Source organism: Rutidosis leptorrhynchoides, chromosome 6, assembly GCF_046630445.1.
Source record: "Rutidosis leptorrhynchoides isolate AG116_Rl617_1_P2 chromosome 6, CSIRO_AGI_Rlap_v1, whole genome shotgun sequence".
NCBI classification, from domain to species: Eukaryota; Viridiplantae; Streptophyta; class Magnoliopsida; order Asterales; family Asteraceae; genus Rutidosis; species Rutidosis leptorrhynchoides.
In genome coordinates, this window is record NC_092338.1 from 155561403 (window position 1) to 155572783 (window position 11381).

Consider the following 11381-nt stretch of genomic DNA (forward strand, 5'->3'; position numbering starts at 1 on the left):
TTTTTAAGTATCGATTATATGCAATTACTGCATAAGCAGTCCCGTTTCCGTAATGGTGCCCTGTGACTTTTTATAGAGTTTGAATTAGTGTTCTGTAATCTTATTCTCATGTTAGTTGTCTCTTAGGTTATGCTAATTCCTTAGTTGAGTTGAACCACAATTGAATTCTTAACGGAGTTTTGGGAACTTCTAATGTTCATCCTTGTATATCGAAATCTTATGATATATATATATTTTTTGAATGACGATTTTTTGGCATCAGTAGATCATTTCAACGACCCTCATCATTTGCATGTATCACACACGTTCTAGCGGAAACCCAAACCCGATCGACGGTACCCGGGAACACATCCATACGGGCAGTGTTCCTGGGTAGAGGTCCGTGAATGAATCCGTTAAAAACCTCCCTATAGGGTCAATATATACCACCATTATTGGTGTTCAATTGTTTTAAAGAAAATCATGTCATCCCTAAGGATCGAACCCATGACCTCTCCCTATCCCATGACACAAAGTACATGGGGGGAACCGTTGGGCTATGCCCGCAAGTTCAAAATCTTATGATATTTTACACAACTCTAATAAACGATTACATCATTCATTCATTTGTTAAAACTTTGTTAATTCATTCCACTTTTGAACTCCCTTCTCAATATCGTACACTTCTTACAAGGAGCCACATTATATATCGTAAAGATATCTCTCGACACACACACACACACACACACATCTATTTTTAATTTTATGTCAACACGCGCATATCACTCAGACTATCTTAACTAATGTAACTCATGTTCAGTTCCTAATAGTTTCAACTGCTGTTGTATGCAGCTGATCGATTTGGTTTCAGCTGTCAAGGAGTTGCACAGATCAGGTTCTCAGGAACTTAACAAGCTACTTAGGGATGCTGACGATGATGCTATTCAATGGACTGCCAGTGATGGATCATCAAAACAGGTTGGTAGATTTTTATTTAATTAACATTATATTTCATTATTTTTTTTTTTTCCCCTCCATTTGATCCCTTCTTTCTGACTGTCAACCATGATTTTTCAGATTGATATAGAAACCCTAGCAAGATATTTGCCATTGAACTTAATTTCTAAGCTTCTAGAATCTGAAGGAGACAAAGAACTTTTCAGATACTTCATAGGTGGAATTAGGCTGCTGCATACCTTGTGTGATCTTGCACCTTGGAATTCCAAACTTGATCAGGTAAATAAAATAACAACTTGAATCTGATTCATGTTATCTTCTTCTTGTTCTTGTTAGGAGGATGAATCATGCACAATAAGTCGGAGGATATATAATGACCCTCTTAAGAAATTTTCATGTATAAGCTAATTCTGTAATATAGGTTTTGCTCGAAGATATGACAATATCTGAACAGATGTTTGATTTGATCTTCTTCATGATCATGGTTCTTTGTAACTTCAGACAGGTTAATATAGTTCTACTACTATCATTTACATATTTTTTAAACCTTTCTTTGCCTTCATTTTTTGTGCTGACACAGTTTTGGTTGACCAGGATAGTCAACTGTTTCTGCTGCATTCAGCACTGTTGGCCTGCAGTCTATATCTGTTAACAGCATTTGTTTCTTTTGTTGGTTCATGATATCATGAAATTTCCATTCTTTGAAGGGCCTTATCTTATGGCTGTGGTTTCTAGGCTGAAATCTAAAGTTTTATCTATTGTAAGATGTAGTAATTTATAGACCATGTTTATCGTTAACTTGTATGCATAATTTGACGTCAGCTTTAAAATTCTATGCTATTGGTTTTATTAATAGATACTATTCCTATTTCTGCAGCTACTGCAACTTTGTGAAGTAGAAAGTGTATCGTTCTTAGATGTGGTTGCCAGCAATCCCAGGGTTTTAAATTTAGCCAAGTCTACAATATTCCAGGTTACTTTTATTATATGTTAGTACAATTTTATATTATCTTATATCAAGATTTCATGCATAATGTGGTCATTACAAAACTAACAGGTCCTTGAATTGCTAAAGACCATGTTTCATGGAGATGGGTTTGCCGCTTTCTCAGACAAAACCTATCCAAGGGGACTTTTGCAACTAAACGCTATGCAATTGACCGAAATTCTCTCTGATGACTCCAATTTTCGATCTTACATCACCCTCAACTTTGTAAGCTCTTTATTTATTTATTGATTTATTTATGAATGACAATTTATAGCATGTTGTTGAATTAAAAATGTCGTACCTTTTTTGTACAGACTGAAGTTCTGACCACAAAATTTTTGCAACCAAATGCCGAGTTCACGTCTAATTGGTGTTCATCTGAATCTTGGCCTTCTAAGACGATGCTACTCTGGATTTTGACCTGTTAACAGCAGCTGAATGGGTTTTGGGTGTTTCCACGTCATCAGATGTTCCAGAATCCACTTTCAATGCATGCCTTGTTCCCAGGACATCATATACATTTCAAAGAATGTCTTTACTGGTCAAAATAGTTGCAAATCTCGCTTGTTTTGTACCTGATATTTGTAAAGGTGAACACTTTAACCGGTTTTATTCCCTAAATTGCACGTTAGCTGGTGTACATGTAGCTTGTTCTCTGTTATCTTTGTCTATTCTGTCTTCTTAACCCAACTACTTTTGTTTCCTAGAGGAAATGGGTCTCTTTCTTAACACATTTATGCAGTGCTTGCGGAAGGAGATTTCCACTTTACCATTAGGAGTTGCAAATGATATCAGAGCTGAAAGAGCAGATTTTATGACCCAAAACCTGCGTAATAATCGTTCCAACAGCTTCTTTTTGTGATTACAAACATATGTTCTTGCTTACGTAACAATATCTACCCATTACTTTCACTGAAAATGATAAGCTATGTTCGGGTTGTATTAACCCCATGAATTCTTACGTAATAGCTATTGAAAATGAATTTGGGGTTTTTATATCTGCTGACAAAGTTGAAGAACACCTAAAACGTTTAAATAAGTTCTTAAAGATTGATGAAACAGAAATACATATTCTTCCATTTGGGGTTACATATCACTATCTTTATAGGACTCATTTTAGCTATCAAAAGTTCCGAGATGCGGCAAGGGCTCTATCTTGTGATCCTAGGAAGAATAAGAAATAATTCTAAATTGCCTTTAGAGTGATGGCGGTTATGGTGTGTGAGCCGATGCGAAACAGGAGTATTGAATGGAAAGTTAAATGGCTTTTTGATATTAATAACAGAGGTGAAGAATGGTTAATTGGAAATTCAGATTACGACGAACTGTACGATCCTAGAAAGTAATTTGTGGTAATAGACGACATTATCGTCGGTGGAGAGAAAAATATATACTATGCCATATAATGAGAGAAGACGCGTCTTGAGAAGGCGTGAACATTAACAACAAATGATTCGTAATTTAACCATGGATGACGTGAATGAAATGCTAACTGCGAGGAGTGTCAGGGGATGGAGGTATTAAGAGGTAATTATCACGTTGGAACTTATTCCTACTACATTTGACCTTACTTTGGAAGAAGAATCTTACAGGTTCGTTTTAGTTTAAATTTTAACAATTACAATTATATAAAATTATATAATACTCCTTATATGTTATCATGATTGCCTAATTTTTTATTTTTATCTTCTTTTTTAATAGTGATGCAATAAGGAGCCAGAATACGGAAGAGGGAGATTTGAGGAATTAACAGGAGGAACAACAAATGAAAGTTTACCAAACAAAATATGAACTTTTGCTATATAATATGAACTTGCAGTGAGATTAGTTATGAATAAATAATTAGTTATGATATGAACAAGGTTTATATATTCATAACTAATCTCACTACAGGTTCATATTATATAACAAAAGTCCGTATTAAATTTGGTAAACTTTCATTTGTTGTTCCTTCTGTTAATTCCTCAAATCTCCTCTTCCATATTTAGGCGCCTTATTGCATCACTGTTAAAACAGAAGATAAAAATAAAAAATTAGGTATTCACGATAACATATACAGAGTATTATATAATTTTATATAATTGTAATTGTTAAAATTAAAACTAAAACGAACTTGTAAAATTCTTCCTCCAAAGTAAGGTCAAATGTAGTAGGAATAAGTTCCAACGCGATAATTATCTCTTAATATCTCCATACCTGATACTCCTCGCAGTTTGCATTTCATTCACGTCATCTATGTTAAATTATAAATCATTTGTTGTTCATGTTCACTCCTCAAGACGCGTCTTCTCTCATTATAAGGTATAGTATATATTTCCCTCCACTGACGATAATGTCGTCTATTACCACAAATTACGTTCCATTGGTGTATTAAACTTTCAAAAGGATCGTACAGTTCTTCGTCGTAATTTGGTTCTCCAATTAGCCATTTTCACCTCTGTTATTAATATCAAAAAGCTATTTAACTTTCCATTCAATGCTCCTGTTTCGCATCGGCTCACACACGATGATTTCCATCACTTGAAAGGCAATTCGAAATTGTTTCTTATTCTTCCTAGGATCACGAAATAAAGCCTTTGTCGCATCTTGGAACTTTTGATAGCTAAAATGAGTCCTTTAAAGATAGCGATATGTAACCCCAAATGGAAGAATATGTATTTCTGTTTTATCAATCTTTAAGAACTTACTTAAACGTTTTAGGTGTTCTTCAACTTTGTCAGCAGACATAAAAACCCCAAATTCATTTTCAATAGCTATAAGGTAAGAATTCACGGGGTCAATAAAAACCCCAAATTCATTTTCAATAGCTATAAGGTAAGAATTCACGGGGTCAATAAAATCCCCAAATTCATTTTCAAATGACTTATATAGTGGAAGCTGTTGCTGCTACGAGTGTTCATGAAGGTGAAGAAAATGCTCAGAATGAAAAAGCTCATGTATTAGATACAAATATAACTATCACGCAACAGGTGCAGAGTGATGAAAAACAGGTAAAGAAAAGGAAGCGAAACATAATGAATCACGTGCAAATAACCATGATGGAACAGGCTTTACAAAATGAGCCTGAGATGCAGCGAAAAGCTGTGTTGGTATAATCATGGGCTGAAAAAATTAGTCTTCATGTATGTAAGAATTGGAATTTCCTAACAACATTTCTCTCTCTCTCTCTCTCTTTTTTTATTTTTATTTTTATTTTATTTTTTTTAAGTAATAGCTTAAGTTGTTAAATTTTAATTCTGCAGGGGTTGGAAATTTCTTCCTCACAGTTGAAGAACTGGTAAGGAAGTGTGTCCTTTTTACAAAATTAGTGGGATGTGTAGTAGGTCAAAATGGATATTTATCTATATTGTTAGTCCCAAACATGAGTACCGAAATTATAAATAATTTCCACATTTCCAACAATTATTTAGTTCTTCGAATAAACTGATTCAGAAGGTTTTACGTGTTAAAGATGCACTTTTGCGACTTTCTTTCTGTTCAACTTGTTTTTATTTATTTAACTTTTAAATTGTAAGCATTTGACCCAATTAGAGATTAGATATAAATCCAAATTGAACCATTTGCAAGTAAATGGGATGAAATTGCCACCTATACTCTGTATTGATGCATATTCATTATTTGCCAACAGGTTATATAATCGTAAAGCCAAACTAGCCCGTGCACAGCAGCTAAGGATGTTAATAACCATGAAGAAGAACAACATGAAGATGATGCAGCACAACAGGTAATAAAATAACTTTCCATATTAATTACTTATACTTACAAATATATTGTAATGTAAACTATAATTATTATACTTGATAGTTATCAAACTGAAAATAATTTCTTAATATATAGATGTCTAAAGAGGAAACCATACAAATACACGAGATTCAACAAAATGATGCAATTATCATGGAAAAGTCCGAGTCTGGGAAAAAATTTTCAACTGATGATGGAGAAGATGATGAGATGTTAGAAGTACCTATTGAAGTAGACAATTGTGTTGAACAAGAAACAACTAAAAACAAAAATCAACAAACAATGTCTAAAATTTTTGCAGCAATCGAAAATTTGTCAAAACAATTTGATGAAGTTACGGATGATTATGATGAACTTCGGGATGATGTAGATGATCCGAAAGCTGGAGTTAGTAAATTAATGAATGATGTTAACATAATGGATAAGAACAACAATGTAGATAAAATGTCAATTCAAAAATCTTTTTCAACGGTAGAAGAAAGAGTTGGAATTTGAAATCGGAGGTGGATATATTAGATGATGTGTATGATAAAGTAATTGAGTTGCAGAGTAAAGTTTTTGATTTGAAAATATTCGCAGAAGATTAAGGAGGTCACAGTTGATGACAGCAAGTTGATGAAAGTTGGAGAAAAGTGAATGAATTTGGAGACCGGAATGTTGAAGAAAGAGAAGAGTTCAATAATATTGGATTCCAAAAGGAAAAAAAAAAAGAAAGTTAAAGTGAATGTAAAAACATAATTGGAGTTTCTGTAAATGTCGTAGGTGGAAGTGAATTAGGGTATGCATATAGTAGTAACTAGCAAGGAGCCTTGCGGGATGCGACCGAAGTTTGTAATTGTTATGTAAGGAAAGCAAGAAAACCAAATGCTGAGTGCATTTAACATTTTCATTCATAGTGTCATTAAGTTTTCATTGCCCATATGCAAACATTAATTGTTTACTATAAATTTTGCAAAGCATGTTTTCTGCACACACTATGTGAACAAACTTGGTTTCTGCAGTGGTTCAAAATGAGTTGTTGATGTTCTACTCTTTTTCTTTTCCAATTGATGGTTTGCTGTACCTGCATAGACGTACCGTTGGTTAGTTTTTTAGTGTAAAGTGTGAATTACATTTGTAATTAAGGAAGCTGAACTTCTTCGAACAATATTCTTTTTATATTAGGATGAACGGTTTGTTTTTCGGATGGCTTCATTTGTGATCTTTCTTCAGCTCGAGTATTGTTCAATGGGAGTTATGGAGGTTCTGGTAATTTTTATTGATAAATGTTAGTTTGTGAGTAATCTATATGTGAACTATATTAGTAATGAGCTATTTACCTGACTCTGGGGGCGTAAACATGATGGCGATGTCTGCTGGAGTTGGTTTGAATATGACAGCGATGATGAAATATGTCGTCGTTCTCTTGAAAGTAGGATTGTCATTAAACTAAAAAATACGTGTTTTCCTCCGATGGCTCTGATAGGTGGCGCACACCCTTTTTTTTTTTTTTTTTTTACCACAATTAACCATGATTTTTGGCTATAAATACTTGTACATTCATTTATACAACAGTATTTCATAACCTGCAAAAAGCATTACAGACACATGAATACATGAATACATGATTACTTGCATTAGTAACTAACACTATATGTGGCTACAATAAAAAAAAAATTAAGATTGCAAAAGTCCTATTTGTTATGAAGTCGCTCCTTGGAACATATACAAATCACAAGTGACAATAAGTGGCCATACAAAACAAATTAAACACAAAAACATAATAGAAAGAGTATGCCATTTACCTTCAAACGAAACCCCGACAGTACAGAACTCTAAAGCCACCTGCGTTCACTTCCATAACGATCTTCTGGTGCTGCTGGGCCAACATTATTATCATTCCAGGAACATATTTTTTTGACAACCTAAGTAATATACATGCAAACAGTCATTGACAATCCAATGAAGGGGGTCTTAAACCTTAACAGCAACATCTTGTGAGTCTGACTCCAGATACATCATAGATAACCTCTAACTACCTTTAATCGAGAAAATAGACCACATCAAACATGCAAAATAGTTGTCAAAGCATCAGTAAAGAAAACTATTGACACTTATAAATATTAAAACTAAGTTCATAATATAGGATGATATTGTACATTTCTAAATCGAACCCTGTTGCGTGCTTGTTCCAAAGATTTAGTTGGATGAGATTGTCGTTGCGCAGAGAAATTGAATAAGTGTATGTTTAATACCTCGTAACTCACACTGATGTAAATCAACATGACCCACCCATTTAGCCATGACTCATAAATATCAGAGAATATAAGCACTGGTTTTCGAATCTTGCCTAACTGTCAGCATCTACCTTGGGTTTTACGGTTGGTTTCAAAAATTGAGTTAAAGAACATGCATAAATGAAGGTTGAATTTTATCTTTTGTTATTCATTTTATTGTTTTAGTAAACACTTAAAAACCACTATGCACCTTATACATGCTTTGGGTAGATGAAGTAACTGTGACTATTCTAACTCTGACTATTATCCTTGCTTTAGCTTGCTCCACATTTAAAAAGATGCAATTTTTCAAGTAAAAACTTAAAATAAATAGTAGCAAGTTAAAAATGGTCTTCTTTAGCATGATCATCATTCATGTTAACCATTATATTAGAAACACTTTTTAAAAAATTGAACATAAAGCTTCACAAAAAAGTAGAAATATAAAGCTCAAACCTTTCATTAAACACATAATGTGCATAAGATGAACTTAAACATTACAGCAGAAACCTCATCATCAAATTTATTTTATCAGATATCTACAAACAACTTTCCTACACAAAGAACCCAATGTGTTGAAACCTAACTAACTAAAAGTTCCAAGTCAGTACAATAGTTTTAGTAGTCGTCGGAGCTTGTGGCGGCGGGAGTGTTGTCGAGCGTCATACTTTTTATTCTACACCCAACACATTTTTTTGTTGTTTTATGAAATACAAGATAGTAAGTTGAAGAGAGCAAAATGACCAAAATACCCTCCAAAATTAGTGTGAAAGGAAAGTTGAATCTAGGGATGAGCAAAAATCTCGAAAAACTGAAACCGAACCGGTACCGGTACCAGTACCAAAAATCGGCACTGTTAGGGATTCGGTTTTGATTTCGGTTCTTGATTTTGAGTAAATTCGGTTTCGATACGATCGGGATCGGTACAGGTTCGGTACGGGAAATCGATTATATATGAATACCGAATTTTTTACAAGAAAAATAGCAACTTTTATTATATTTGTCATATAAAAACTTATATATAACAACATGTACAATCAAATGGTTGATGTTTCTCATTTTCAAAATTATCTACATGTATACTTCTTGTACTCCTATATTATTACAGTATTTTTTAGAAGCAACGAATTGTATTCATATAACCACTAGTACAAGCACAAAAGAAAGCATGACTTTTGTCATGAAACACGATCTGGAACACTGGGAGATACAAGCAACCTCACCTACACAAATACTCCTTATATCAATAAGTGCCACACATTTGATGAAGTCATGCCAAACTAACATTCAGTCAAGTTCTTCACTGCTTTCGAGTTGATGAAATTAAAATTACTTATTACTGTTGTTTAATTAAAATAAAACACATAAATTTCTTAAAATATCCGTACACATTAGTTAGTTTTTAGATAATAATGATTGTAAATTTTGTATGGGCGATCAAGAAACAAATCAAGTGACTCCCGAAGATTACTTGGATTTTTTTTGATCATTTTTAATGAAATTAATGTAATCGGAAAAGTTTAGATTTTTTTATCCGGTTATTTTATGAGCATGACTCTTTATGGACTTTAGCAATTATGTATTACTTTGTCATATAATGATATGAAAATTCCTTCTTTCGGTACTAGTAGGTACAATATCAAATATATCGGTACCGAACCGATACCGATTTCGGTATTCGGTACGGTTTTCGGTATTGGTACGGTGCGGTGCATGTACCGATCTCATCCGTAGTTGAATCCAATGGAAATAGTAAACATAGGGTAGTAGTCTAATACGGAGTAGTATATTAGGATAATTATTGGAAGACGCAAATCACATTTTCTTTCAGTGTCCTACTGCTACTCAAGTATGGACTTTTGTTGCTTCTTGGCCCGATATTTCCATGCCTAGGTGGTTAGACGGTTTGGATCTTCGGAATTGGCTAGCTTCGCATTCTCCAAATCCCAAGGTTGCGCTTGTTCTTCACTGCATTTGTATCGCGACACTTTGGTCTATTTGGAGGCTCAGGAACGATATTGTCTTTAACTCCAGTTTGTTTAAGAAGTGTCATATTTTAACCACATTGTTGTTACGACTTTTAATTGGTTATCATCTATATCTAAGGTAGTTAAGATCGATTGGAATGTTTGGCTTCAATTTCCTTTGAACATTTTGTAATTTTTTTCTAGCGTCTTGCTAGTTTTATTTATTTCCGCCGTTCTAAAAAAAAAAAAATATTAGGATAATTATTATGATCCTGACAAGAAGCTTCTTGTACTATATGTAAATGCATTACTCGTGGAAATTGTAGAAAGTCAAAATCTAACTAGAAAGGGAGATTTCATATTAGAATCTTTCACTAATTTATTGTGGAATTTTTTGTTTTACAAATCTTTATCTTTATTCTTTATTATATATTATAGGATATAGGATTAAAGCCATAAATAGGTCATATATTTTCATTTTTGTCTCAATATAGGCTATATACCCCGAAAAGTATCAATGTAGGCTATATACTTTCATAAAGTGTACTAATATGAACGAAAAAGACTTATTAACCGGATAAACAACTAAATGATGACGTGGCATCCTACGTGGAGGATGACGTTGGTGATACATCGAAGCAAAACTGAAAGTATATAACCTACATCGGAACAAAACTGAAAGTATATATGACCTATTTGTAGCCATATAAAATACACAAAAAAATATTAAATAATTAAGTTTACCGGTTCAATAGGTAACTTGTTAAATCGGCACAACTTTTAAGAGTATATAACCTACATTGGTATTTTTTGGGGTATATAGCCTACATTGTAACAAAACTAAAAGTACATGACCTATTTATGAATTTAATTCTATATTATAAGAAAATTTTATTTACATCATCAATTTTATAAAAGTCCTGCATGACAAAATATCACCTCTAAATGCAAAATTAAATTTTAATTATAGCCATTCAAATAAATGTATACGTTTCTAGCCTGATTGAAATGTCATCCACAAATGCAAATTACATTTGCCAACAAAACAGTCAATGACCATTTTGACCAAAAACATATACTTTTACTAACAAAACTGTAAATGACCATTTTGACCATAAAATTTTGCAGGTCAATTTTAATCAATGATCATCAACTATAGACACTCTATTGAACCTGGAACACATGTAAGTCCACAAATGGCAGTTTCAACCAATAATTTTAACATACATAAAAAATTAACAAATACTCAAATATGTTATAATTTAATACTTTATATGGCATATATCCTACTAATATGAAGGAAGATACTAATATGAAAGAAGATACTAATATGAAAGAAGAAAGAAGAGATTAAATTCTTATTCAGAAATGGTGTACATATCCTTACAATTGAGTGAGTATTAATAATACTAAAAGTTAACTGTACATTATTCGTTTTCATTTTCAATTATAGAGTAGGTGAAGTAGTAATCAATAATTCATAATTTTACTGTG

The 11381-nt window shown here is 32.9% G+C and overlaps 1 pseudogene; it reads left to right on the forward strand.

Moving 5' to 3' along the window:
* The first annotated feature begins 825 nt into the window (after window positions 1-825).
* On the forward strand, window positions 826-6301 carry LOC139854192 (nodulin homeobox-like; annotated as a pseudogene).
* Window positions 6302-11381: the final 5080 nt, after the last annotated feature.